Source organism: Schistocerca gregaria, chromosome 2, assembly GCF_023897955.1.
Source record: "Schistocerca gregaria isolate iqSchGreg1 chromosome 2, iqSchGreg1.2, whole genome shotgun sequence".
Lineage (NCBI taxonomy): Eukaryota > Metazoa > Arthropoda > Insecta > Orthoptera > Acrididae > Schistocerca > Schistocerca gregaria.
Window position 1 is genome coordinate 971,417,432 of NC_064921.1, and position 27,486 is coordinate 971,444,917.

General features: G+C 42.4%; 21 non-coding genes across 21 annotated transcripts; 10 read left to right on the forward strand and 11 right to left on the reverse strand.

The window, feature by feature from the left end:
* The first annotated feature begins 4,952 nt into the window (after positions 1-4,952).
* Trnay-gua (transfer RNA tyrosine (anticodon GUA)) lies at positions 4,953-5,041 on the forward strand. Its single transcript is given in 2 exon segments — positions 4,953-4,989; positions 5,006-5,041. It is a non-coding gene; the product is annotated as a tRNA-Tyr (tRNA).
* Positions 5,042-5,389: 348 nt separating this feature from the next.
* Trnaq-cug (transfer RNA glutamine (anticodon CUG)) lies at positions 5,390-5,461 on the reverse strand. Its single transcript has one exon. It is a non-coding gene; the product is annotated as a tRNA-Gln (tRNA).
* A 247-nt stretch (positions 5,462-5,708) lies between these two features.
* Positions 5,709-5,797, forward strand: Trnay-gua (transfer RNA tyrosine (anticodon GUA)). Its single transcript is given in 2 exon segments — positions 5,709-5,745; positions 5,762-5,797. It is a non-coding gene; the product is annotated as a tRNA-Tyr (tRNA).
* Positions 5,798-6,145: 348 nt separating this feature from the next.
* Positions 6,146-6,217, reverse strand: Trnaq-cug (transfer RNA glutamine (anticodon CUG)). Its single transcript has one exon. It is a non-coding gene; the product is annotated as a tRNA-Gln (tRNA).
* Positions 6,218-6,463: 246 nt separating this feature from the next.
* Positions 6,464-6,552, forward strand: Trnay-gua (transfer RNA tyrosine (anticodon GUA)). Its single transcript is given in 2 exon segments — positions 6,464-6,500; positions 6,517-6,552. It is a non-coding gene; the product is annotated as a tRNA-Tyr (tRNA).
* A 348-nt stretch (positions 6,553-6,900) lies between these two features.
* Positions 6,901-6,972, reverse strand: Trnaq-cug (transfer RNA glutamine (anticodon CUG)). Its single transcript has one exon. It is a non-coding gene; the product is annotated as a tRNA-Gln (tRNA).
* Positions 6,973-7,219: 247 nt separating this feature from the next.
* Positions 7,220-7,308, forward strand: Trnay-gua (transfer RNA tyrosine (anticodon GUA)). Its single transcript is given in 2 exon segments — positions 7,220-7,256; positions 7,273-7,308. It is a non-coding gene; the product is annotated as a tRNA-Tyr (tRNA).
* Positions 7,309-7,656: 348 nt separating this feature from the next.
* Positions 7,657-7,728, reverse strand: Trnaq-cug (transfer RNA glutamine (anticodon CUG)). The gene has a single exon. It is a non-coding gene; the product is annotated as a tRNA-Gln (tRNA).
* Positions 7,729-7,975: 247 nt separating this feature from the next.
* Positions 7,976-8,064, forward strand: Trnay-gua (transfer RNA tyrosine (anticodon GUA)). Its single transcript is given in 2 exon segments — positions 7,976-8,012; positions 8,029-8,064. It is a non-coding gene; the product is annotated as a tRNA-Tyr (tRNA).
* A 348-nt stretch (positions 8,065-8,412) lies between these two features.
* Positions 8,413-8,484, reverse strand: Trnaq-cug (transfer RNA glutamine (anticodon CUG)). Its single transcript has one exon. It is a non-coding gene; the product is annotated as a tRNA-Gln (tRNA).
* A 246-nt stretch (positions 8,485-8,730) lies between these two features.
* On the forward strand, positions 8,731-8,819 carry Trnay-gua (transfer RNA tyrosine (anticodon GUA)). Its single transcript is given in 2 exon segments — positions 8,731-8,767; positions 8,784-8,819. It is a non-coding gene; the product is annotated as a tRNA-Tyr (tRNA).
* Positions 8,820-9,167: 348 nt separating this feature from the next.
* Positions 9,168-9,239, reverse strand: Trnaq-cug (transfer RNA glutamine (anticodon CUG)). Its single transcript has one exon. It is a non-coding gene; the product is annotated as a tRNA-Gln (tRNA).
* Positions 9,240-9,486: 247 nt separating this feature from the next.
* Trnay-gua (transfer RNA tyrosine (anticodon GUA)) lies at positions 9,487-9,575 on the forward strand. Its single transcript is given in 2 exon segments — positions 9,487-9,523; positions 9,540-9,575. It is a non-coding gene; the product is annotated as a tRNA-Tyr (tRNA).
* A 348-nt stretch (positions 9,576-9,923) lies between these two features.
* Trnaq-cug (transfer RNA glutamine (anticodon CUG)) lies at positions 9,924-9,995 on the reverse strand. The gene has a single exon. It is a non-coding gene; the product is annotated as a tRNA-Gln (tRNA).
* A 247-nt stretch (positions 9,996-10,242) lies between these two features.
* On the forward strand, positions 10,243-10,331 carry Trnay-gua (transfer RNA tyrosine (anticodon GUA)). Its single transcript is given in 2 exon segments — positions 10,243-10,279; positions 10,296-10,331. It is a non-coding gene; the product is annotated as a tRNA-Tyr (tRNA).
* A 348-nt stretch (positions 10,332-10,679) lies between these two features.
* Trnaq-cug (transfer RNA glutamine (anticodon CUG)) lies at positions 10,680-10,751 on the reverse strand. Its single transcript has one exon. It is a non-coding gene; the product is annotated as a tRNA-Gln (tRNA).
* A 247-nt stretch (positions 10,752-10,998) lies between these two features.
* Positions 10,999-11,087, forward strand: Trnay-gua (transfer RNA tyrosine (anticodon GUA)). The gene is given in 2 exon segments: positions 10,999-11,035; positions 11,052-11,087. It is a non-coding gene; the product is annotated as a tRNA-Tyr (tRNA).
* A 346-nt stretch (positions 11,088-11,433) lies between these two features.
* On the reverse strand, positions 11,434-11,508 carry Trnaq-cug (transfer RNA glutamine (anticodon CUG)). The gene has a single exon. It is a non-coding gene; the product is annotated as a tRNA-Gln (tRNA).
* A 247-nt stretch (positions 11,509-11,755) lies between these two features.
* On the forward strand, positions 11,756-11,844 carry Trnay-gua (transfer RNA tyrosine (anticodon GUA)). The gene is given in 2 exon segments: positions 11,756-11,792; positions 11,809-11,844. It is a non-coding gene; the product is annotated as a tRNA-Tyr (tRNA).
* Positions 11,845-12,189: 345 nt separating this feature from the next.
* On the reverse strand, positions 12,190-12,264 carry Trnaq-cug (transfer RNA glutamine (anticodon CUG)). Its single transcript has one exon. It is a non-coding gene; the product is annotated as a tRNA-Gln (tRNA).
* A 6,335-nt stretch (positions 12,265-18,599) lies between these two features.
* On the reverse strand, positions 18,600-18,671 carry Trnaq-cug (transfer RNA glutamine (anticodon CUG)). The gene has a single exon. It is a non-coding gene; the product is annotated as a tRNA-Gln (tRNA).
* Between the last annotated feature and the right edge of the window lie 8,815 nt (positions 18,672-27,486).

Here is a 27,486-nt window from a genome sequence, read left to right on the forward strand (position 1 = left end):
TTTCCAATTTGTTTCTCCCCTCGATTTTCTTTCGATGGCACAGAATATCGCGGGCCGTGATCCGTCGTGAGTTGATGATGACACCGCCGAGATAGCTGAATTCCACAAAATATACACGAACGTACTGGAGCCGGTTATTTATTTTTTGCACATTCACCGGCGCCTGTAAACTGGCAGGCCTGACAACTTCAAATAATTTAGTTGTAATGCTATCAGCGTGGTCGCTAAGGATAGTGGCGGTCCTTTTTATAAAAAGCGCAGACGCCTTATTTCTGATGTCAACTAACCCCAAACCTCCATTCCTGGGATCTAAGGTCGCAGTTTTTGCGTCGACTCTGAATATATCCCCTCTCCAAAGATAGCTGGCAATGGTAGACATTATCTTTTTTCCAATCATTTTCGGTAGTGGGAAGATCTGTGCTATAAAGTAACTCCTGGAGAGAATGCAGTGGTTAATGAAAATCACCCTCTGAACTTGGTTCATGTTACGGTGGAGGTTTTCCCTTGTTGTTCCAAGAAGTTGTCCCGACGTATTTCTCCAATTGATAGCTGCCATTTTTAACGGACAAGGTGTCAGTGTTATTCCTAGTGCTTTGCATTGGGTGACCATTGTGGCCCAGGCTAAGGTGGTATGTTGAAAACCCCGCAGGTTTAGGAGTTTGCTTTTGTTTGCGTTGACACCTGCTCCGGAGACTCTACAGTACTTTTTAATTAGCGTTTCCAATTTCAAAATGTCGTCGGGATTTCGCAGGACGACTCCGACATCATCGGCATAGGCGTTTATGACTGTTCGGTGACCAGATAATGTGATGCCAGTTAGAGTGGCATGAACACTGCGGAGGAAAGGTTCTAATGAAAGCACGAATAGGAACATGGAAAGGGGGCTTCCTTGAGGAACGCCGCGCCTGATCTGAATCTGCTTTGTCCTCTGGCAGTTAACTGATATACAAGCGCTGATGCCTGTTGCAACATTTCTGATCACACTTACGACTCGCTCATTAAAACCTATTTTGTTCAGTGTGGCACTAAGGAATCTATGATCCACACGATCAAATGCTTTCTGGAAGTCAATAAACATGATAGCACATTTTATGGTGGTCACAGCAGTGATTGCAATTATATCTCTATATTCAGCTATGCTTTTGAAAATGCTCTTGGTAGGCACACAGGACTGGTATGGACTTACTATCTTTTTGGCCAACTGTGAGAGTCTGTTGTTTAAAATTCTGCCGATGATTTTATAATCGGAGTTTAACAGGGAGATAGGATGAAAGTTGTTGAGGTTTCTTTTTGCAGCATTTTTTGGGATTAGTACTATTGTGCTCTCTTTAAAAACAGCAGGTAAATGCTTTCCCTGAAGCACCTCGTTCGTCATTCGGGTAAACATGTCACCAATCAGTGGCCAGTATCGTTTATAAAATTCAACAGGCAAACCATCCGGTCCCGGCGATTTCCTCAGAGGAGATTTGCAGATGATTCTGTGGATATCTTCGTTAGTACACTCAACGAGAAGGTCTTCGTTTTCCTCGTCCGAGACCTGTGGAGCTATGTAACTAAGGAACTCATCGAAGGACTCTTCACATACCGGGTTGGCAGTGTATAGGTCTTCGTAATATTTGTGCACTGCATTGACGATGTCTCTCTGAGTCGTGAGTGTCTCGCCAGTTTCAGACTGAAGTCCATCAATGAAGGTGCGTCTCCTGTTTCTTTCGTGCTTCAGTAGATGGTACAAGGAAGCATGTTCATCCTCCACGACTGTCTTAGCCTTGGATTTTAATTTCAGACCCTCCATCTGCTGTCTTTTAAGACTGAGCAATTTGGCCTTAGTTTGCTTGATATCTGCCAGACGGACGTTGGAAGTGTTTGCCTGCTCATATAAATTTCGCAGCATGGTATAATAAAATTCTATGGAATTTTTCAAGTCTTTCGATCGTTGTACACTATACTGGATGAGAACTTTTCTCAGTTTAGGCTTTGCCCTGTTGCACCACCAGTCTAGTACTGAGACGTGTCTATCTGCAGAGCGGAGGCACAATGCCCACGCTTCTGTCAAACTTTCTTCTAATCCGTCGTCCTGCATCAGTGACGTATTAAGGTGCCATGAACTTCTAAAACGGCGAGTGGGTTGCGCAGTAAGGTTGATGGAAGCTAGCACGGAGCTATGATCAGAAAAGTAAACTGGAATCGTCTCTGCTTTAATGAAGGAGCTAACTAGACTTTGCGATATGTAGAGTCTGTCGATCCTGCTACGTGAGTGAGGACCTAGGAATGTAAATGCCACAAATGTGGGATACATTATTTCCCAAGCATCTTTAAGCTGTAAAACAGTGACGAAACGCTTCAGTTCGTTGCAGGTATTAAAATTCGGAACCTGGTCTTTCTTATTTATCACACAATTAAAATCACCGCCTATTATAAGATCTTTTGGGTTTTTCCGTAATAAATAAATGATTTCTTTTTTATAGAACTGTGCTCTTTCCATTCTATTGGATGTGCCAGAAGGGGCATACAGATTGATAAGGGTAGAACCAAAGACTTTTATACCTATCGCTCTGCCGGAGTCCAACCTCTCGATATCCGAGACAGGAATCCCCTCCCTGACTAAAATTGCTGTACCGACGTTGGTGTCAAGTGAGACATTTAAAATCGCCAAATATCCAGGCACTGTAAGATTAGTCAGCACTACTTCCTGTAGGAAAGCAATGTCCGTCCCTGACTCATATAAATAATCCTTGAGCGCTGTAACTTTAGTCACGGATGTAATCCTGTTAATATTGATAGTCGTAATTGTATATGCCTGGGACATTTAGTTTGCATAAAAAGTAAATAAGTGATTAAAAAGATAACAAAATATTAATAAAAAAAAAGAGATGTGCAGCTCCTAGAAGGGAGAAACGACTCTGCTGAAACAAACATCTAAAAGAATAGTCAGTATTTGAAGCTCGGTAAACACTTCATCTGGTTCCTCTGAAATATGACTAAGACAGAAGTACAATTAGAAGTGAAACTGGTTCAACAAAATCCTTTTTTTTTTCATCTTACAGCCTCATTTTGGTGCAGGATTCCGAACATCTCGGGTTTTAGTTTTACCGAGGGGCTTTGCATCACTAATGTCACTTGAAGGTACCTCCTTAGGTCTTTCCGTGATGATTTCATACAAGACGTTCTTGGCCGTCGCTTCCTCTTGTGCTGGTTGTTGTTTGCTTTGGTTACGGGAAGCTTTGAGATTAGGTTGCGTTTTGAGTCGGCGTCTTCGGACATCTTGGTTCAACGCGCCGTCATTCGGATTGTCTATCTTTACCACCGTTGTGACCGAAGCTGCCTCAACAGCGTCCTTTTTACGAGTGCCATTTCCTTGTTCTTCCGTCACTAGCTCCAGAGCACTGACTGAGTCGGCGGTTTGTGGGTCTGTAAATTCTTGAGTTGGGTTCCGCTCCGTCACCTCTTGTGCTTCGGAGTGCGCCTCTTCCGTCTCCGCGACAATCGTTACTGCGTCCCCTCCGTGGACCGTTTGTACCTGTTCAGCCGCCGACAGCGGCCGGGTTGCCTTAGCGGCTGTCGTCACGTCAATACATGTACTGTTTGTTTCCTCGAGCACATCCGCATTACACTGCTTCTGCTTGCGGGTGGAAGGCGAATTACGGGCGGACTCGCCGTCCGAGCCGTCATCGGTCATTTCCAAGGGTCGTTTCTTATTCTGGAGATCGCAATCGGGAACAGAAGGGTGTGATGTAAAGACGCCCAGGGGAGGGAACTCCGTAGTAGTTATGGCGGGCACTGCAGAAGTACATGCACCACTGTCGTTAACCGAAAGAAGGGAAGTGCTATTTGGTAAGACATCGCTGAGGGTCAGTTTTTGACGCTGTGTTAGATTGTTCCGAAGAACAAAAACACGGCGCGGACAATCTTGTCGGAAATGACCTGTCTCATTGCAAATATTGCACGTGCGCTCCTGACCAGAATACACAACATGTGCTTTATGGCCTGCAACGGATATATGGGACGGAATGTTGGCTTTCACCTCCATTTCAACGGATCTAATGCCATTAAAACATTGTATCTTGTATAGCTTCGACCATCTTTCGTTATAGATAGATTTAACTTCGCCATATTTAGATAGAGCGTCCTTGATCAACTGATTATCAATTTCAATTGGAACATTCAAAATCCTGACATTGGTGTACATGATATCAGCTTTTCGTACAGAGACATTACTTTTTGAACCGTCTCGATGAACAAATTCGACGGAATTACCCCATTTTGCAAGCAACTTATCGACTGTCACTGAGTTCAGAAATTTAACAAAAACACAGTATTTTTCAGCATCTAATTGCGTGGTATGAACAGAGTCAGAATTTATACCGATTACCTCAGTCAGCCAATCGTGGATTTCCAGCGCAGTGGGTTGGACCGGCCGTGTTTCTTTCTCGAACGAGAAGACTAAAGTATTCTTCCTGACGGTGTCAGACATGGTCGTCGGTTCCGACGAAATTCCGGCAACAACCGAAATTGCGGCGAAGCACGAGACGTGGAACGGACGAAAGCACTATAAAAACACTTATCAGAGACACCACTCAAAAAATAACAGCGAAAATGTACAGCTAACTTCACGTAAACACCAAACACCGGCGATAGCGCTAACGTACGCGGAGTAAACAACAAGCACGTCCGACCGCGGCGACGGCTAAAGCCAGAATGATGGAACCAGACAGCAGGATAAGTCTCGTAAACACTTAGCAGTCCTCTGACATACTTCAGACACTTCCTACTTGCATATTTTAACCTAATCGACACCATCGAGCATTATAAAACTTAATCTGGGCAATGTTTGCAGTTGCAGCCGATGATTGCATTTCCTGTGCGTCTATATGGCCGCGCTGAGTAGCAGTGTGTGCAGACGGCAGACAGGGACGGACGTAAAGCAATGAGTAGGAATAAGAAAGTATTCAGAGCCTCTGGTAGCTCAGTTGGTAGAGCGGTGGACTGTAGTGGAGGATTCACAGTTATCCATAGGTCGCTGGTTCAAATCCGGCCCAGAGGACTGTTTTTCTAATCTCAGCAGCAAAGAGGCTCCAGAGAATGCCCACTGAGTCAGAACCTCCCTATGTTTTAAACCTATTTTAAAGGAAATTCATTTGCTCAGCTAGTTGATAATCATGGGATTTTTAACCTTCGTGGGATAATGATATATCTTCGAATTATCGCAAAATTGCTTGCTCTTACAGGTATTACTCGTTTAATGTTCTATATAGGTCACAAAGTCGCACCAATATTCGGCCGTTTTATAGACGCATCGTTTTTTACACAAACGTAGAAACTAACGCCGTGAGCCTATTGCTGCTACTTCCTCAGCGACAAACTCTTATTACAGAAAATTTAGACTAAACGAAGGTTCCACCGAGATTCGAACTCGGATCGCTGGATTCAGAGTCCAGAGTGCTAACCGTTACACCATGGAACCACACAGCAGGATAAGACTCGTAATACACTTAGCAGTCCTCTGACATACTTCAGACACTTCCTACTTGCATATCTTAACCTAATCGACACCATCGAGCATTATAAAACTTAATCTGGGCAATGTTTGCAGTTGCAGCCGATGATTGCATTTCCTGTGCGTCTATATGGCCGCGCTGAGTAGCAGTGTGTGCAGACGGCAGACAGGGACGGACGTAAAGCAATGAGTAGGAATAAGAAAGTATACAGAGCCTCTGGTAGCTCAGTTGGTAGAGCGGTGGACTGTAGTGGAGGATTCACAGTTATCCATAGGTCTCTGGTTCAAATCCGGCCCAGAGGACTGTTTTTCTAATCTCAGCAGCAAAGAGGCTCCAGAGAATGCCCACTGAGTCAGAACCTCCCTATGTTTTAAACCTATTTTAAAGGAAATTCATTTGCTCAGCTAGTTGATAATCATGGGATTTTTAACCTTCGTGGGATAATGATATTTCTTCGAATTATCGCAAAATTGCTTGCTCTTACAGGTATTACTCGTTTAATGTTCTTTATAGGTCACAAAGTCGCACCAATATTCGGCCGTTTTATAGACGCATCGTTTTTTACACAAACGTAGAAACTAACGCCGTGAGCCTATTGCTGCTACTTCCTCAGCGAGAAACTCTTATTACAGAAAATTTAGACTAAACTAAGGTTCCACCGAGATTCGAACTCGGATCGCTGGATTCAGAGTCCAGAGTGCTAACCGTTACACCATGGAACCAGACAGCAGGATAAGTCTCGTAAACACTTAGCAGTCCTCTGACATACTTCAGACACTTCCTACTTGCATATTTTAACCTAATCGACACCATCGAGCATTATAAAACTTAATCTGGGCAATGTTTGCAGTTGCAGCCGATGATTGCATTTCCTGTGCGTCTATATGGCCGCGCTGAGTAGCAGTGTGTGCAGACGGCAGACAGGGACGGACGTAAAGCAATGAGTAGGAATAAGAAAGAATTCAGAGCCTCTGGTAGCTCAGTTGGTAGAGCGGTGGACTGTAGTGGAGGATTCACAGTTATCCATAGGTCGCTGGTTCAAATCCGGCCCAGAGGACTGTTTTTCTAATCTCAGCAGCAAAGAGGCTCCAGAGAATGCCCACTGAGTCAGAACCTCCCTATGTTTTAAACCTATTTTAAAGGAAATTCATTTGCTCAGCTAGTTGATAATCATGGGATTTTTAACCTTCGTGGGATAATGATATTTCTTCGAATTATCGCAAAATTGCTTGCTCTTACAGGTATTACTCGTTTAATGATCTATATAGGTCACAAAGTCGCACCAATATTCGGCCGTTTTATAGACGCATCGTTTTTTACACAAACGTAGAAACTAACGCCGTGAGCCTATTGCTGCTACTTCCTCAGCGAGAAACTCTTATTACAGAAAATTTAGACTAAACGAAGGTTCCACCGAGATTCGAACTCGGATCGCTGGATTCAGAGTCCAGAATGCTAACCGTTACACCATGGAACCAGACAGCAGGATAAGACTCGTAATACACTTAGCAGTCCTCTGACATACTTCAGACACTTCCTACTTGCATATTTTAAACTAATCGACACCATCGAGCATTATAAAACTTAATCTGGGCAATGTTTGCAGTTGCAGCCGATGATTGTATTTCCTGTGCGTCTATATGGCCGCGCTGAGTAGCAGTGTGTGCAGACAGCATACAGGGACGGACGTAAAGCAATGAGTAGGAATAAGAAAGTATACAGAGCCTCTGGTAGCTCAGTTGGTAGAGCGGTGGACTGTAGTGGAGGATTCACAGTTATCCATAGGTCGCTGGTTCAAATCCGGCCCAGAGGACTGTTTTTCTAATCTCAGCAGCAAAGAGGCTCCAGAGAATGCCCACTGAGTCAGAACCTCCCTATGTTTTAAACCTATTTTAAAGGAAATTCATTTGCTCAGCTAGTTGATAATCATGGGATTTTTAACCTTCGTGGGATAATGATATTTCTTCGAATTATCGCAAAATTGCTTGCTCTTACAGGTATTACTCGTTTAATGTTCTATATAGGTCACAAAGTCGCACCAATATTCGGCCGTTTTATAGACGCATCGTTTTTTACACAAACGTAGAAACTAACACCGTGAGCCTATTGCTGATACTTACTCAGCGAGAAACTCTTATTACAGAAAATTTAGACTAAACCAAGGTTCCACCGAGATTCGAACTCGGATCGCTGGATTCAGAGTCCAGAGTGCTAACCGTTACACCATGAAACCAGACAGCAGGATAAGACTCGTAATACACTTAGCAGTCCTCTGACATACTTCAGACACTTCCTACTTGCATATTTTAACCTAATCGACACCATCGAGCATTATAAAACTTAATCTGGGCAATGTTTGCAGTTGCAGCCGATGATTGCATTTCCTGTGCGTCTATATGGCCGCGCTGAGTAGCAGTGTGTGCAGACGGCAGACAGGGACGGACGTAAAGCAATGAGTAGGAATAAGAAAGTATACAGAACCTCTGGAAGCTCAGTTGGTAGAGCGGTGGACTGTAGTGGAGGATTCAGGGTTATCCATAGGTCGCTGGTTCAAATCCGGCCCAGAGGAGTGTTTTTCTAATCTCAGCAGCAAAGAGGCTCCAGAGAATGCCCACTGAGTCAGAACCTCCCTATGTTTTAAACCTATTTTAAAGGAAATTCATTTGCTCAGCTAGTTGATAATCATGGGATTTTTAACCTTCGTGGGATAATGATATTTCTTCGAATTATCGCAAAATTGCTTGCTCTTACAGGTATTACTCGTTTAATGTTCTGTATAGGTCACAAAGTCGCACCAATATTCGGCCGTTTTATAGACGCATCGTTTTTTACACAAACGTAGAAACTAACGCCGTGAGCCTATTGCTGCTACTTCCTCAGCGAGAAACTCTTATTACAGAAAATTTAGACTAAACGAAGGTTCCACCGAGATTCGAACTCGGATCGCTGGATTCAGAGTCCAGAGTGCTAACCGTTACACCATGGAACCACACAGCAGGATAAGTCTCGTAAACACTTAGCAGTCCTCTGACATACTTCAGACACTTCCTACTTGCATATTTTAACCTAATCGACACCATCGAGCATTATAAAACTTAATCTGGGCAATGTTTGCAGTTGCAGCCGATAATTGCATTTCCTGTGCGTCTATATGGCCGCGCTGAGTAGCAGTGTGTGCAGACGGCAGACAGGGACGGACGTAAAGCAATGAGTAGGAATAAGAAAGTATTCAGAGCCTCTGGTAGCTCAGTTGGTAGAGCGGTGGACTGTAGTGGAGGATTCACAGTTATCCATAGGTCGCTGGTTCAAATCCGGCCCAGAGGACTGTTATTCTAATCTCAGCAGCAAAGAGGCTCCAGGGAATGCCCACTGAGTCAGAACCTCCCTATGTTTTAAACCTATTTTAAAGGAAATTCATTTGCTCAGCTAGTTGATAATCATGGGATTTTTAACCTTCGTGGGATAATGATATTTCTTCGAATTATCGCAAAATTGCTTGCTCTTACAGGTATTACTCGTTTAATGTTCTATATAGGTCACAAAGTCGCACCAATATTAGGCCATTTTATAGACGCATCGTTTTTTACACAAACGTAGAAACTAACGCCGTGAGCCTATTGCTGCTACTTCCTCAGCGAGAAACTCTTATTACAGAAAATTTAGACTAAACGAAGGTTCCACCGAGATTCGAACTCGGATCGCTGGATTCAGAGTCCAGAGTGCTAACCGTTACACCATGGAACCAGACAGCAGGATAAGACTCGTAATACACTTAGCAGTCCTCTGACATACTTCAGACACTTCCTACTTGCATATTTTAACCTAATCGACACCATCGAGCATTATAAAACTTAATCTGGGCAATGTTTGCAGTTGCAGCCGATGATTGCATTTCCTGTGCGTCTATATGGCCGCGCTGAGTAGCAGTGTGTGCAGACGGCAGACAGGGACGGACGTAAAGCAATGAGTAGGAATAAGAAAGTATACAGAGCCTCTGGTAGCTCAGTTGGTAGAGCGGTGGACTGTAGTGGAGGATTCACAGTTATCCATAGGTCACTGGTTCAAATCCGGCCCAGAGGACTGTTTTTCTAATCTCAGCAGCAAAGAGGCTCCAGAGAATGCCCACTGAGTCAGAACCTCCCTATGTTTTAAACCTATTTTAAAGGAAATTCATTTGCTCAGCTAGTTGATAATCATGGGATTTTTAACCTTCGTGGGATAATGATATATCTTCGAATTATCGCAAAATTGCTTGCTCTTACAGGTATTACTCGTTTAATGTTCTATATAGGTCACAAAGTCGCACCAATATTCGGCCGTTTTATAGACGCATCGTTTTTTACACAAACGTAGAAACTAACGCCGTGAGCCTATTGCTGCTACTTCCTCAGCGACAAACTCTTATTACAGAAAATTTAGACTAAACGAAGGTTTCACCGAGATTCGAACTCGGATCGCTGGATTCAGAGTCCAGAGTGCTAACCGTTACACCATGGAACCAGACAGCAGGATAAGACTCGTAATACACTTAGCAGTCCTCTGACATACTTGAGACACTTCCTACTTGCATATCTTAACCTAATCGACACCATCGAGCATTATAAAACTTAATCTGGGCAATGTTTGCAGTTGCAGCCGATGATTGCATTTCCTGTGCGTCTATATGGCCGCGCTGAGTAGCAGTGTGTGCAGACGGCAGACAGGGACGGACGTAAAGCAATGAGTAGGAATAAGAAAGTATACAGAGCCTCTGGTAGCTCAGTTGGTAGAGCGGTGGACTGTAGTGGAGGATTCACAGTTATCCATAGGTCGCTGGTTCAAATCCGGCCCAGAGGACTGTTTTTCTAATCTCAGCAGCAAAGAGGCTCCAGAGAATGCCCACTGAGTCAGAACCTCCCTATGTTTTAAACCTATTTTAAAGGAAATTCATTTGCTCAGCTAGTTGATAATCATGGGATTTTTAACCTTCGTGGGATAATGATATTTCTTCGAATTATCGCAAAATTGCTTGCTCTTACAGGTATTACTCGTTTAATGTTCTTTATAGGTCACAAAGTCGCACCAATATTCGGCCGTTTTATAGACGCATCGTTTTTTACACAAACGTAGAAACTAACGCCGTGAGCCTATTGCTGCTACTTCCTCAGCGAGAAACTCTTATTACAGAAAATTTAGACTAAACGAAGGTTCCACCGAGATTCGAACTCGGATCGCTGGATTCAGAGTCCAGAGTGCTAACCGTTACACCATGGAACCAGACAGCAGGATAAGACTCGTAATACACTTAGCAGTCCTCTGACATACTTCAGACACTTCCTACTTGCATATTTTAACCTAATCGACACCATCGAGCATTATAAAACTTAATCTGGGCAATGTTTGCAGTTGCAGCCGATGATTGCATTTCCTGTGCGTCTATATGGCCGCGCTGAGTAGCAGTGTGTGCAGACGGCAGACAGGGACGGACGTAAAGCAATGAGTAGGAATAAGAAAGTATACAGAGCCTCTGGTAGCTCAGTTGGTAGAGCGGTGGACTGTAGTGGAGGATTCACACTTATCCATAGGTCGCTGGTTCAAATCCGGCCCAGAGGACTGTTTTTCTAATCTCAGCAGCAAAGAGGCTCCAGAGAATGCCCACTGAGTCAGAACCTCCCTATGTTTTAAACCTATTTTAAAGGAAATTCATTTGCTCAGCTAGTTGATAATCATGGGATTTTTAACCTTCGTGGGATAATGATATTTCTTCGAATTATCGCAAAATTGCTTGCTCTTACAGGTATTACTCGTTTAATGTTCTATATAGGTCACAAAGTCGCACCAATATTCGGCCGTTTTATAGACGCATCGTTTTTTACACAAAACGTAGAAACTAACGCCGTGAGCCTATTGCTGCTACTTCCTCAGCGAGAAACTCTTATTACAGAAAATTTAGACTAAACGAACGTTCCACCGAGATTCGAACTCGGATCGCTGGATTCAGAGTCCAGAGTGCTAACCGTTACACCATGGAACCAGACAGCAGGATAAGACTCGTAATACACTTAGCAGTCCTCTGACATACTTCAGACACTTCCTACTTGCATATTTTAACCTAATCGACACCATCGAGCATTATAAAACTTAATCTGGGCAATGTTTGCAGTTGCAGCCGATGATTGCATTTCCTGTGCGTCTATATGGCCGCGCTGAGTAGCAGTGTGTGCAGACGGCAGACAGGGACGGACGTAAAGCAATGCGTAGGAATAAGGAAGTATACAGAGCCTCTGGTAGCTCAGTTGGTAGAGCGGTGGACTGTAGTGGAGGATTAACAGTTATCCATATGTCGCTGGTTCAAATCCGGCCCAGAGGACTGTTTTTCTAATCTCAGCAGCAAAGAGGCTCCAGAGAATGCCCACTGAGTCAGAACCTCCCTATGTTTTAAACCTATTTTAAAGGAAATTCATTTGCTCAGCTAGTTGATAATCATGGGATTTTTAACCTTCGTGGGATAATGATATTTCTTCGAATTATCGCAAAATTGCTTGCTCTTACAGGTATTACTCGTTTAATGTTCTATATAGGTCACAAAGTCGCACCAATATTCGGCCGTTTTATAGACGCATCGTTTTTTACACAAACGTAGAAACTAACGCCGTGAGCCTATTGCTGCTACTTCCTCAGCGAGAAACTCTTATTACAGAAAATTTAGACTAAACGAACGTTCCACCGAGATTCGAACTCGGATCGCTGGATTCAGAGTCCAGAGTGCTAACCGTTACACCATGGAACCAGACAGCAGGATAAGACTCGTAATACACTTAGCAGTCCTCTGACATACTTCAGACACTTCCTACTTGCATATTTTAACCTAATCGACACCATCGAGCATTATAAAACTTAATCTGGGCAATGTTTGCAGTTGCAGCCGATGATTGCATTTCCTGTGCGTCTATATGGCCGCGCTGAGTAGCAGTGTGTGCAGACGGCAGACAGGGACGGACGTAAAGCAATGAGTAGGAATAAGAAAGTATACAGAGCCTCTGGTAGCTCAGTTTAAGTTCCGCTTGAGACGCGACAGCGATCGGACGTGCTGTGTATTCGATCCGCCGTTACCCTCGGGTTGTGAATATTTACCTTCTGTGTGTGACGTTTCTTTGTCTTCTGTTTTTCGTTGTTTCTTTGCCTTAGTGTTTGTTTTGTGTCTTGCGTTGTATTGCGGCTTTTTCCGCATTAATTAAGTGTTATGGCTTCCCGGTTGTTTCCGCGGAAGTGTACTCTCAGTTTTCAGTTTAACAAGGCTACCAGGAATGTCCAACCGACATCGTTGGAAATTCACGAATGGATTGTGGACACGATTGGCATTACATCGGACCAGGTACATACGGCGTATTTTGATACAGAATTATACTGCTTTTTTGTGAAATTGTTGAACCCGGTTTTGCTGGATAAGATATTACTTAAACATGGTGAGCAAGTGTCGTTCCGTCATAGGGATGGTTCTGTTAGCAGTGTTACTGTCTCAAATGCTTAAATTACGTATACCACAGTTCGGGTTTATAATTTACCCCCTGAAGTTGACAACAGCTATCTTAAGGAAGCTTTGCTTGGTTATGGTACTGTTCGGTCAATTCGAAATGAACGTTGGTCTGCACAACATAAGCTGCAATGTTATAATGGTGTCAGATCAGTTGAAATGCATATTAAGTCTAATATACCGTCCCATCTGATTGTATGTGGTTATCGTGTACATCTTACTTATGAGGGGCAGCTTGGTACATGTTTCCTATGTAATGAACATGGTCATGTTCGAGCTAATTGCCCTAAGCGGGTATTTGTGCTTAAAAATGGCCTAGCACAGCGCCGCAAATTAACGGTTGCCGATCTTGTGCCAGCAGCTTCCTCCACTGTTTCCTATCTGCCTCCTGCAGTAGCTTCTTCACAACAGGTGTCACCCTCCCCTGATGCAGGTTTTCCTCCGCTACCCACTCGCCCAGACGTATCGGCTGCTCCTATACCGATTCCGTCTGTTTCCAACAACAAACGCCGTCGTGCTAGTGATACCGGTAGCACTGATGACGAAGCTGCTGTTTCGCAGCCGGTTTGCGAATCTGATGAGAGAATTCCAGAATCTCCCATGCCTGTTTCGGAATCTGTTCCCGCTGTCTCTCCTGCTTTGCCTGATGACAAACTTGCTGCCATGCCGTCGGCGCAAGAGCCACAATATTCGGTCGAGGTGTTGTTGACATCCCCACCGCCACAGGCATCACAACATGTTGACGACACTTCGGTGGAGACGGCTGTTTGTCGGAAAACCGCTCCTAGAACTGCGCGCTCCGCATCAGCAGACTCCAAACCTATCTTACCACCTCCTACACTTCCAATACCTACACATTCTGAAACCGGTGCCGATGTTCCTGATGCAGTTTTCCCCTTGATGGCTCCTCCTTCTGACTCCTCTCGCCCTGCTAATCCTTCGGACGCTTTGGTTGACGTGCCTGATCTCGAACCCCCCACTCCGCCTGCTCCTGAATCTGGTGTGCATCAGATACGTCGTCGGGTGAAAGTGCCCCCCAATCTCCACGCGGTGCGAAAGAAACATAAGCATGCGAAGGACGACTCTGATTCCGTTGATTCTGGACAATCACCCTCTGCCATGTCTGATGTTGATGATATGGATGTAGTTGCTTCTAGTGTGGTGTAATTTGGGTTCATTTCCCATTTTTTGGTTGATGTTGCAGGCGTACACGTTTATTACCTTAAATATAAATGGCATTCAATCTGCTCTGAAGTTAGCGTCTCTGCAGCAGTTTATTTATGACTCTGCAGCTGATATTGTTTTCCTGCAGGAAGTCTCCGTTGCACACCTGTTTGTTCCTGGTTTTCGCACTATTATAAATTTTGCACCTGAGTTTTCTGCAGGTACTGCTTTCCTAATTCGTGACGGTATCCCCGTTACCGAAATTGAGCTTTTAGACTCGGGACGGGGCATTGGTTGTCGGTTATTTGACACGACCTTGGTTAACATTTACGCCCCCTCTGGTTCTAGCAAGCGGCAGGAAAGGTCTCGTTTTTATAAAGAGGATCTGATTTACCTTTTACGAAAAAATCCTGCGACCTTGATATTGGGGGGTGATTTTAATTGTGTGTTACAAGCTAAAGACCAATCCCCTCATTTTAATTATTGTTTCGAGCTACATTCTCTTGTACGTCAATTACGACTACGCGATGCGTGGGAGGTTAAACACCCCACTTTAAATTTTTTACTGCCACCTCAAGTAGTCGACTTGACCGATTGTATATTTCTGATCCCCTTAGTGTTTCTGTTTTAGATGTAGATGTTATTCCAGCCAGTTTTACGGATCATTGTGCCCTTGCTGTTTAATTAATTTGGAGCGTCAGCCTCTTAAACTTTATAGGCCGCTGTGGAAATTAAATGTCTCCTTGCTCGATGACCCTGACATCGAACCTCTAATACAGACGGCGTGGGACTTTTGTTTACGTTCTCTGCGATACTATCCGTCTAAGCTTCATTGGTGGATCCACTGTGTGAAGCCAAAACTACGTCGCACTTTAATGTCCTACAGTTATAATAGAGCGCGAGATCTGAAACTGACTTTTGAATATTACTATTCGGTGCTTCGCGAACTTTATGATACTTCTACAATGACATGTGCCCACCTTTCTGAGATTCGGAAAATTAAGGCCAAGCTACTTAGTATTAAGCGGCTTCAGATGGAAGGATTGAAGATTAAATCTAAACCACCGTCCACGTTAGCACATGAAATGACTTCTATGTACCATCTGTTTCGTCACCACAAGAACCGACGACGTGTATTGATTGACGGCCTTATGGCAGCTGATGGTCGCCGGCTTACCTTACAGAATCAAATAAGCCATGAACTTACCTGCTACTATGAGACGTTATATACTGCGGCTGATTCTGATCCGAATGATGTTGACGAGATTTTAACTGCTATCCCATCAGTTTTAACAGAGGACCATAATGCGAAATTTTTAGCTCCTTTTACTGCAGACGAAATTTCAGCTTTCATTGTTTGTTCAGCATCTCACAAATCTCCTGGTCCTGATGGCCTACCTAAGGAGTTTTTTGTTCGCTTTTGGCCTATTATAGGGCCTGTTTTTACGGATATTGTGAATGAAATCTTGAATGGTGGCACAATTCCAGCCGATTTCAAGAGAGGTACGGTTGTCCTGATACCTAAATCTGCTGGTTTGAAGACAGCTAGTGACTTTCGTCCTTTAACCCTATTAAATTTTGACTATAAGACGGCCGCTAGGGCTGTTAATGCACGTCTATCCCTCTTGCTTACACCTGTGATACCTCCTTGTCAAAGCTGCTTTCCAGGGCGCTCTATATTGACGTCTCTGGCGGGGTATCGTGATGTCGTGTCGATTGTCGCTGTCACCAATATTTCCTGTGCGCTTTTATTTGTTGATTTTAGTAAGGCCTTTGATCGTGTGTCCCATTCGTTTTTAGAGCTTCTGCTGCGCCGGCTCGGTTTTAATGAACAGGCGCTGCTGGTACTTAAGAATATGACGACTGGCATTTCTGCTAAGATTGACATTAATGGCCAGCTGACAAAGGTCATTGATATTCAACGTGGCTTCCCGCAAGGTAGTCCTTTAGCCATGACCCTTTATGCTCTCTCCCTTCAACCAGTCCTTACACGTCTCAACTCGACACTTCGTGGTCTTACGATCTCTAGGGTTACCCAGACGGCAACAGCTTATGCTGATGATTTGGTTGTTTTGCTTCGTTCCACCGCAGAAGTGCCGCAGTTGAAAATGGAACTCGATAAATGTTCTGCGGCCTCAGGTTCTCGTATCAATCCCCGTAAAAGCAAGCTCCTGAATTTGCGGGGCTTTGAACGTGTGGTTGTTCCGTGGGTTACAGCTGTTGAACACCATACACATTTAGGTATCTATCTTGAACGTTGTCCTCTTCGGATGGCTGCAAAAAATTGGCAAGTGGCCATTTCCAAGCTGCAAGGTGTTTTATTAGAACACTCATGGCGTTCGATACCGCTACTGCAAAAAAAGCGTGTATTAGACACTTATGTTTTATGTAAGTATATTACGTTGCTCAGCTGTTTCCGCTTCCCCGAATGCAGGGTGCAAAAATGGTCCAGCTTATTAACAGATATATTTGGCGGGGGCATATTTTTAAATTACGTTGTGATGTTCTTACGAAGCCGCGTCTTGAGGGCGGCTTGTCGTTCACCGACGTCCGTGTCAAGGCTGCTGCCCTTTATGTTAAGCGAACCCTCCATCTTTTATTATCTGAGTCCCCGACTGTTACTTCGCGATTATTCCATGTCGTTCGTCCTGCGAGCTTGTCACCGCCCATTAACGTTGGGCCTCTAAATGCGAAGCTACGGCATGTTCGGGACTTCTACACTGAGATTAGTTACCTAGATCTCCACTTACAACGTCGTCCTGTTATTACTACGCTAACCCTGCTTGACAAATGGCGACGGTCTTCTTCTTCCAACCCGATTGTTTTGCATTATCCCAGTTTTAATTGGCGTAACATATGGACGAATATTAGCTTACCCGTTCATTCAGCAACTGTTGCCTCCCTATGGTATAAGGTAGTTAATCAGCTGATTCCTACGAACGAACGCCTTCATCGTATAGGTTTATGTGTCTCTCCGCTTTGTCAAACGTGTGGTTGTGTTGAGACACTCCAACACCGATTTACCTGCGCTGACCGTCATCGCATGTGGCACTGGCTGCGCCGACAATTGGCTTTACTCACCAGGAGCTCCGTATCGGCATTTAAGACTGATATTCTCTGCTGGCCGGACACGGTTTTTTATCCCCGGACCAAGAACAACACCGTTATGTGGCTTCTTGGCCGTTACATTTTTGCAGTGGTTGATGATCATGGTATTACCGATTTCATTTCGTTTACTGGTTACATGCTTCATGAGTACTGGACGCAAAAGTCTTTCCCACACCTTAAGAGGGACTTTGCGAATATGCTTACTATTGTTTTCGAAAAGCAGGGAGTTGGTTAAGTTTCAATTTCTATTGATCGCTCCTGCGCCTGAATCATTAATGGAACCGGTATAGGGGCATACTGAGCTAACTTCATGACAGGGAAGACATTCTCGCTAGTTCTTAGGTACAATCTTGGCAGGAAGGCAAAATAACTGTTTCGATAGACAACGCTTCATAAGTCCCGTGTTCACATATAAGTATCATAAGACTCCGAACCAAAGACAATTACAACGTATTGGTGACACTGTGCTTCAGTGCAGGGAGGAGGAGACGTCATGGCCAGGCCTCGGGATACGACCCCTGCCCAACGCGCCTCCACCTACCTGCCCTGGGTCATTACAAAGGAAAAACGAAAAAACAGTGTTAAAAAAATATGAATAAAGAAAAACCTAAAAAGGACATAATAAACATAAACGAAAAAACAGCGAAAAAAAAAGAAAAAAAGTGGATCAGGCGTAAAAAAAAAGTGGTAGAGCACTGGTCTAGTAAACCAAGGGTCGTGAGTTCCATCCTCAAAGGAGGAAGTCGATTTAAAAAAAAAAAAAAAAAAAAAAAGTGGTAGAGCACTGGTCTGATAAACCAGGCGTCGTAAGTTCCATCCTCACAGGAGAAAGATGAATTTTGGAAATAAGTTGCGCGTTGTGGCCGTATAGCAAACAGTATAAAAAAAAAAAAAAAGTTGGTAGAGCGGTGGACTGTAGTGGAGGATTCACAGTTATCCATAGGTCGCTGGTTCAAATCCGGCCCAGAGGACTGTTTTTCTAATCTCAGCAGCAAAGAGGCTCCAGAGAATGCCCACTGAGTCAGAACCTCCCTATGTTTTAAACCTATTTTAAAGGAAATTCATTTGCTCAGCTAGTTGATAATCATGGGATTTTTAACCTTCGTGGGATAATGATATTTCTTCGAATTATCGCAAAATTGCTTGCTCTTACAGGTATTACTCGTTTAATGTTCTATATAGGTCACAAAGTCGCACCAATATTCGGCCGTTTTATAGACGCATCGTTTTTTACACAAACGTAGAAACTAACGCCGTGAGCCTATTGCTGCTACTTCCTCAGCGAGAAACTCTTATTACAGAAAATTTAGACTAAACGAAGGTTCCACCGAGATTCGAACTCGGATCGCTGGATTCAGAGTCCAGAGTGCTAACCGTTACGCCATGGAACCAGACAGCAGGATAAGACTCGTAATACACTTAGCAGTCCTCTGACATACTTCAGACACTTCCTACTTGCATATTTTAACCTAATCGACACCATCGAGCATTATAAAACTTAATCTGGGCAATGTTTGCAGTTGCAGCCGATGATTGCATTTCCTGTGCGTCTATATGGCCGCGCTGAGTAGCAGTGTGTGCAGACGGCAGACAGGGACGGACGTAAAGCAATTGCGACGGGTCAGGCTCTTATCGCGCAGTTTCCTTTCCCTGAAAGAAAATCCACCTACCTCGTTTCTTAGGTAGTTGCTGCACTCGCCTCTCCTGATAGCAGCTACTGGAAAAATTGCAGAAAAGCAGTGTTGAAGAAACTGCAATTTAATAGCCGCTCACCGGAGGCCGCGATACATGTTTGCTGAAATACAATCTATGAGCAATCTTCCTAAATAAATTGAGTTATTGGAATGGTAGTAATTGTTTACTCAAACGAGAACGCGAAGTTGGTGATTCTATTTAAGCTCTTTATTGTCTTTAAGCCTGATCATCAGCCCGCTAATCTACGTTTGAAGAAAGTTCAGTTCACAATTCTATCCACACTCAAACCCCGCCAGAATTAGCTTTCAAAGTTACGGAATTTACTTAACTGCAACACAGACGATTTTCTAACATACACGTTTGCAGTCGATGTTCAATAATAGTTCGTTTTTTAACGTTAATGCTCGCCATAAGCACTTAGTAAAAGTTTACGAAGTACCGCCACGCTTTTAATTATTAAAGTTACTCGCGTCTTTCGCGGAACGAAAAGTCACAACTCGCTCAAACTCACACTACGCGTTACTGGACTCTTCCAGTCTCAAATCGCACAGTACCGAACCGATGAAGCCGTTTTATGACTTCATTTTACACATTATTCGCGAGGACACATCAAGCATGTCTCTTCTCGATCACAGTTCCTTCGCGACTCCTCATCCACTCGCGACTCCCTCTCCTAGTCTGCTAACCGTCCTCGCATCTCATTGGCTCACACATCACACAGCCAATCAGAATTAACTCTTTGGGTGCGCCTCGCGCCAAAATCTAGCACGCACCAGTCATGACTTCCGAATCATTTACGTCATGATTTCTTGTTACACAAAATTTACTGTATAATTTAACAAACCGAAAGGAAAACTAGACTTTACTTTATTTCCAGAAATTATTTAAATACTCGCGAACGTTCTGGCTGCTTGTACAATACCATACACTCTTGGACATCCGACATTCACTAAGATGGGGAACCACTGGCGACTCTGTTCCCACGGTTACATCGTCTGAACACTTGCGAGTTCCAACCTAGATTTTATACACTTGCAAAGAATGGCGAATGTCCCTCTTTCATTCACTCAGGCACACTCATTCACTCTCACCTACTCATATAAAATAACTGTTCACAAAAATTCAAAACATTTATGGTTTTAACAAAGTTATAGGTGAATTTCTAAAAGTAAAATTCTCAAAATAAATACAAAAGCACGGAAGGTGATTTTGTTTCATAGTTGGATGGTCACTGAAGGTGATCTATACATAATGGTATTTATTTAGACTCGAAAATTGTAGAAATTTGCGTTTTCTGTAAGATTTTTCTAATTTCCAAAATATGCAGGTTTCAAAGCTCAAATTTGGATGACTTATTTTTATTCATAACAGAAACTAGTATATTAACTTTTAATTTCCTCAGGTTCCTCAGTTAGAAGTTATTAAAGATGAAAGTTCCACGTTATACACGCGGCTAGTTAGCGCACAGGTCTTACATTCTCACGGTACAGACATGCCATATGGTCGTGACGTCAGACGAACGGACACCGGTAATCTGCCCGCTACAGCACATATGCTAATCTGATGGCTACTTTACAGTCTGTCTACATTTCACAGTAAATATTTGATAGAAAACTGTGCGCTCGCACTAGTTGCGACGCCACACACCTCCTGAGGAAACTAAATTTTTTCATTCATGACAAACTTTTAGTTTTCTAAAAAAATTTCTATTAAAGATTTACTCAAACAGCTATTTAACATTTATAGTTCCTGTACATCAATCATCCACTTATACCTAGGGCTGACGACCTACAAAACATCTTATATCTAAACATGCACTTTTATCATCATTCAAAAAAAAATTTTTCAGATTACAAAATTCTATTTACAAATTCCTGAAAGAGAAAACAAACCTAAATACTATCTTGATGTACGTCACACGCACACTAACACTACTATCGCTATGGTGAGCGTCACTTTTTTACCACTTACACTTAAGATTTTGATAGCACTCGTAGTTCGACCGGGTCCTGCTTGGGAGGTCCATTTCAAGTCTCGTGCTACCACCTCTGTTTACTTCGGCGCACCTGAAACAGCAGCTGGCCTCAGTTCCCTTGCTAACTGCTACGTCTTAACCTACAGCAGCGATAAATGACGCTATCTGCTTGACTCTAAAGTCTCATATTTTTGATAAAATTTACTTTACAGTATGTACAATTTTCAAAAAATTTTTTTTTTTTTTTTTTTTTTTAAGTGAAAAGTGAATTGACTTTCCTAATGCAGTACCGAAGTGGCACATTTACTCTTTAATTACTTCTTCATCTCATAATCAAACAAGTTATGGTTACATAAGAAATACTAAGAAAAACAATTCCTACAAATAGTTCACAAATACATAATAAATCTCCGCCAGCACTGGTGACTCTCCAGTTCCTGTACAATACACAACAATATAAAATATACACAAAATTATCAATATTACAATTCTGTCTCCAGGCAATCTCCTGTAGTCCTGTATCATAAATTAAACACTGAAAAATACATATTTACTTATTCATTTATCAACACTACAATCCTTATACTAATCTCTACGACAAACTTGGGGAGCTTTGTGTGTCTCTGGTCAAAAATGGAATCGATGTCATGGGTACTTTCCTCATCTCACATATCTGGAGTTACTTCAATTTCTTGTCAACATCAGGTTTTCTCTAGTCACATTCGGGTTTAATTTACAACTCTCATACTCATACTTCACACACTCAGGTTAGTATTTGTTAAAGCGTTTCCTACTAATCTGCGAAACCTCGTTACCCATACTTTCTAACATACATCCACCTCCTGAGTTACCAACGTCGCCTCAGCTCTGTTTACATTCGTAGCCTCACTTCCTTTTGTTTACAAACATCTCCTCTGTTTACCAACAAACGCCACCTCTGGTTACCAACATTAAGCTTTTTATTTACTCACCTTCGTAGCCTCACTTTTTCCTAATATCGAGCTAGCCAAACACTATGCTCATTCTTTCTCCTTTTCTCACATATTTCTCTTCATTTGACAGTCAGTCCTGCTGCACTGTCCCTTTAACTTAACTTCCTTTACCCCTTTGACAGTCAACCTTGTTGCACTGTACCTTTACTCATTTTACCACTAAATCACCTCCTGAGGCTCTGACTTCATTGAACAGACAGTTTTGCTGTACTGCTCCATTTCCTTTCCTAAACATTAGCTTAATGCTACGTCTTAACATATCGTTCTGTTACTTAACAAACAGCTTCAATGTTCGTCACCATATTTTCTGAGGCTCTTACATTTCTTAGTTATTTTACCTTTCTAAGGGCATTACTCACACCTTAGGCCAAACATTTACTTTACTGAGACTTATTACTTATCTGAGGTATCTTAATCCTTTTTGATTTTCTCTTACACTCATTCCTTACGCTTAACCTATACTGCACTGAGGTTCTTTCCTACTCATTACTTAAACACTTTATCACTTAAAAACTACGATAGAGAAGAAGGAAAGATGATAGAATTTTAGTTCTGAATGAAAGAAGAGGTAGGTTGACAATACGGAAAAGAAAGTGGAAGAAATATTGTCAAACGACTCGAGACCTAGTGCTCGTCACGCACTTAGCTCTGCAAAGAGTGCAAAGCTCTCTGAGGTATCTACTCACTCCTGGCCACGTCTCTCTTTTGAACATATCTTTTCAAATCCACAATGTTCCTAAGCCCTAACACCTTATGTGATTTCACAAACTCCAGTCTATAAGCATTTGGGTGAGGCTTCTCTACGATTCTAAATGGGCCCACGTACTCATCGGTAAACTTCTTTGTTTCTGACGTAAGTTTCTTAGATCTTTCCCTAGTTTTCACTAGCACTAGATCCCCTACCTGAAAACTAGTGGGATCAGCTCTTGCGTCATGCCTTCTCTTTCTTTCCAGGGCCTTCTTTCTTATATTAATACGTGCCAGTCTCTCCTTCTCTTCGATGGCTATGTCTGTGAGATTTGGAAACTCGACCAGGTCGAATAAAATATTATTCGGCCTAATGTCACACATTAGCTCTACTGGTGCATATCCTGTGGCTTCATGCTTCAGATGGTTTATTACTTCTTCGAAGTATTCAATATAATTGGCCCAAGCGGAGTGTTTTTTATGACAATATGTTCTACACAATCTGTTTAACTCCTTCATAATTCGCTCACACATGTTCCCTTGAGGAAAGTACGCGGAGATTTTTATGTGATCGATACCTCTCTGTTGTAAACATTCACTAAATTTCTTAGAGATAAACTGGGGCCCATTGTCTGACAATAATGCCTTTGGCACTCCTATCTTCCCAAAATAGTCCTTCTCCAACTTATTCACTAATACTTTAGAGTTGGCTTTCTTAATTGGGTAAAATTTTACGTACTTAGTAAACCCATCCACCATCACAAACACATATTCACATCCCCCTCTAGACACTGGTAGTGGACCAAATAAATCTACAGCTACTAAATCCAGCCGATTTTGTGGTTCTACTGAATACATCTGTCCTTGGATAGTTCTATTGTTGGCCCTAACTTTCTGGCAACGATCACAGGATTCTAATCGCTGTTGCACCCTTCTCCACATATTATCAAAAATTACCACTTCACTTAACTTAGCTATACATTTACGAGCGCCATAATGCCCATACTTACAATGTACGTAGTCTATAAGTGCATCTACATGTTGCTCCGGAAAACATATTTTCCAATTCTCCTCACTGTCTTTCCTGCGCCTAAATAAGACATCTTTATGCACTTTATAGTAGACCAGTAATTTTGGGTAGTCTGGATGACCTAATCTACTCTTTCCTAATTTAATGTTGTCATCCTGGTTCTGTTCCCTCCGTAGGTTCTTACAAATGCGCTTAATTAAGCCATCGTCCTGGAGCTGCATGATGGCCAACATTACTTCATTATTATCGGTATTTCTTAAAGATTTCCCTTCTTGTCCTGTATCTTTCACACTTCTTGATAAGGCGTCCGCCACGATGTTCTCGGAACCCTTAATGTATATCATCTTATAATTAAATTGCTGTAAATACAGGGACCACCTTCTTAATCTAGCATGTTTTAGCTGACATGAGTCTAAATATGTAAGGGCACTATGGTCTGTGTAGATCCAAATTTCATGTCCTAAAAGGTACTTTTCAAATTTTTGCAGGCCGAAAATAACAGCTAATGCTTCAAGTTCAGATATACTATAATTTTTCTCGGATTGTTGCAATGACCTGCTCGCAAAGGCTATGGTCTTGTGGACTTCCTCTTCTCCTTCTTTTTCCAACTGAAATAGTTCAACTCCTAACCCGTAATCACAAGCATCAGATCCCAGACAAAATGGTTTCGAAAAATCGGGATGGTTCAAAATCTTACTATTAATAAGAGCTTCTTTCAATTCTTCAAACGCCTTCTGACACTCAGAAGTCCATTTATAAACTACATTTTTCTTTAAGAGTTCTCGCAGGCACGGTGCATTGAATAATTGTCCAGACACAAATTTTCTATAAAACCCAAACAAACCAAACATCCCCTTTAATGCTTTACGTGTTGTAGGTGCAGCATAATCCCTTATTGCTCTAATCTTTTCTGGATCCGGCATGATACCATCGCCACTCACTATGTGCCCCAAGAATTTAATTTCTTTCTTCACAAATTCAGTTTTGTCTAGCTTCAATTTCATACCCCCCAATTTTATGGCCCTCAATACTTCATCCAATAACATACAGTGTTCCTCCCACGTTGGTGTCGATATCAAAACGTCGTCTACATACACTGTAATTCTTCTTAGTAGATGGTCCCCTAATACCTGCGACATAGCTCTTACAAAGGCACATACACTTATATTTAAACCAAACGGCACCACCTTATACTGATAACATCTACCTTCGAATAAGAATGCCGTGTACTTTCTTGATTCCTTTGCTAACGGTAGGTTCCAATATCCACAGGTCACATCCATGGATGTAAAGAACTTAGCACCTTTAAACTTTTGTAGCAGTTCTTCAATATTCTCCGGACGGTCACTCTCAGGTAGTACTATTTTGTTTAATGCTCGAGCATCCAACACTAGTCTAATTGAGCCATCCTTCTTAGGAACTATGACTAGCGGGTTATTGTACACACTAACAGCCCTTTCAATAATTCCCCACTCTAACATATTTTGAATTAAGTCACGTACTGCCTCCTTATGTACTTCTGGGATTGCAAATGGTTTTTTGAAGAAATGAGCGTCTTTCTGCACTGTCAAAAAACACTCATAATCCTTTACTAGCCCTGGTTGATCTGAGAAAACCTCGGCATGTTTGACTAGTATTTGTCTTAAATCGTTTTTCCTTGCTTCATCAATATCAATTAATTCTAGTAATTTCTCCTCGATCCTATTTCTGACCCTCACAAGCTCAGACGGATCCTCTACTTTTTTGCCACCGTACTCATTATAGCCCTCCAAGAATTTCTCTGTTTTACAAATACATATAGGAAAATCATTCTGCTCAGGATCCTCACATAGCTGCTTACCGATGAAAGGTATAGTAATTAGTTTACCCTTAATTTTTACCATAACATCATTGGTAGAAAAATTCACCCATCCTTCATATTTATTCAAAAAGTCAGCCCCCACCAATATGTCTACACTCAGTCCATTTATAACTAAGAAGTTCTGTCTTATTTCTACTTCCTTAAATGCTATGGGTAGAAACACTTCCTGTTTTACTGTCTTCTTAGTCTTACCGGTTGCTACTACAATGTTCAAGCCACTTACTGGCATCTTAACAATCTGTTTACTGTTAGGGAGTTCATTTACCAAGTTCTGGGATACTGCACAGACTTCCGATCCAGTATCTATCAAACATTTAACTGGTTCATTTAATACTCTTAGCTCTACTATCGGTTGCCCTAAGTACTCTTTATTTATTTTGGGTTCTGCTTCCTCCAATAAATCTTGCACAATTTCTCTCCTTTCGAAGCCTGTCTTTTGGGTGGCAATCACATTCACACTTACAGGGTTTATTTCATGCTTATTATCACCCTCAATTCTAGTGGCAGCTCCTATTAGCCTATCCACTATTGCTAAGTCAAAACATTTTTCCAATGTTTCCCCCTCTTTCTCATTAACCTCCTTTTCTACGACCCTATCCAAGGCGTCGTCATTAACCTCTACCTCCTCCTCTAATCTATCCTCTTCTTCGTAACTATCTACAACATCAATTATCTTATCAAGCACAGTCACAACCCTGCCATTATTACTGTTCTCACCCCTATCCGACAGCTCTTCATTAGTTTTACTGTGCATAATGTCTTTCTGATTATTACCCTTATAACTAGTACTTAGTTCTTCAATAAGTGGCTTCTTATGATTATTCTTACAGTTAATTGGTTCATTAACCTCCACTTGACTTAAAGCTACTATCTCTGTCTGTTTTACGTTATCCTCCCTAAATTTTGTAGCAACAACATTTATGTTAGGTGGTCGTTCAGGCTGCTTTCTTATGAATGGTTTTGCCAGCGGATTTAACTTTAAACGCTGTTGCCTACGATCGCCAGCACACTCGTAGACAATTAATGGTTTTCCGAGCGCGGTGCGTCATCACTATGCCTCCAGCTGACCGCCTCACCTCCTGACATCTGTCGGCCGCTGTCATACTGCTCGCGTTCATTGAACCTGTTAACATATGTTCTTCCTCTACCACGTGAACTGCCACGGTATCCGCCGCCTCTCTGAACACCCATCCTATTAATGTTTACATCCGCGCGATTGTCATTCTGCCTAGCAGGCGGGCGATGCTCCCTCCTCATGTTTTCTTCTTCTTTTTGGACGGATTCAACCCTTTCTAAATACTGTACGAACTTGTCAATGTTATCTCGGGGCGCAGATATGATCTTAGTTTTCCAGTTCCACGGTAGCTTATTTTCTACCCCTAATATGATCTGTTCTGTTTCTAACTTATTACTAAGGTAGGACAGAGTTGTTACCCACCTTTGAACAAATCGTTTGATGCCCTCTCTCTTGGGGGTCATACTTCTCTCCCGACCAGAACCGATTAAGAACATCCATCTGCTTTCTCTTTCCCCAGTATTCCTCAAAGAACGCTAATTTAAATTCTGACAATTTCGCGTATTTTTCAGAGGCTAAATTCCCCCATACTCTGGCCTCTCCCATCAAATTTGAAGTGATAAAGCCTATCTTTTGTTTATCGCTCCATACTTTCGGCAAAACGTCTTCAAAATCGTTCCAAAATTCTCTGGGGTGCATGTTCTTACTTGGGTCAAATTTTAAAAACTGTCTGTGGGTAACATACGCAACCTCGGTAGATTCAATTATTCCACTGGAAATTATACTACCACTATGGTTAGAAACACACTGTTCTACTTTGGTTAGTCTGCATTCATGCCCACAAAGTTGCTCATTCACACTTTCACTGAAATGGCTTATGTGAGTCTCTAAATTATTGACCTTATTTACAACTTGCTCTCCAAGTTTCTCACACCGAATTTTGGTATCATT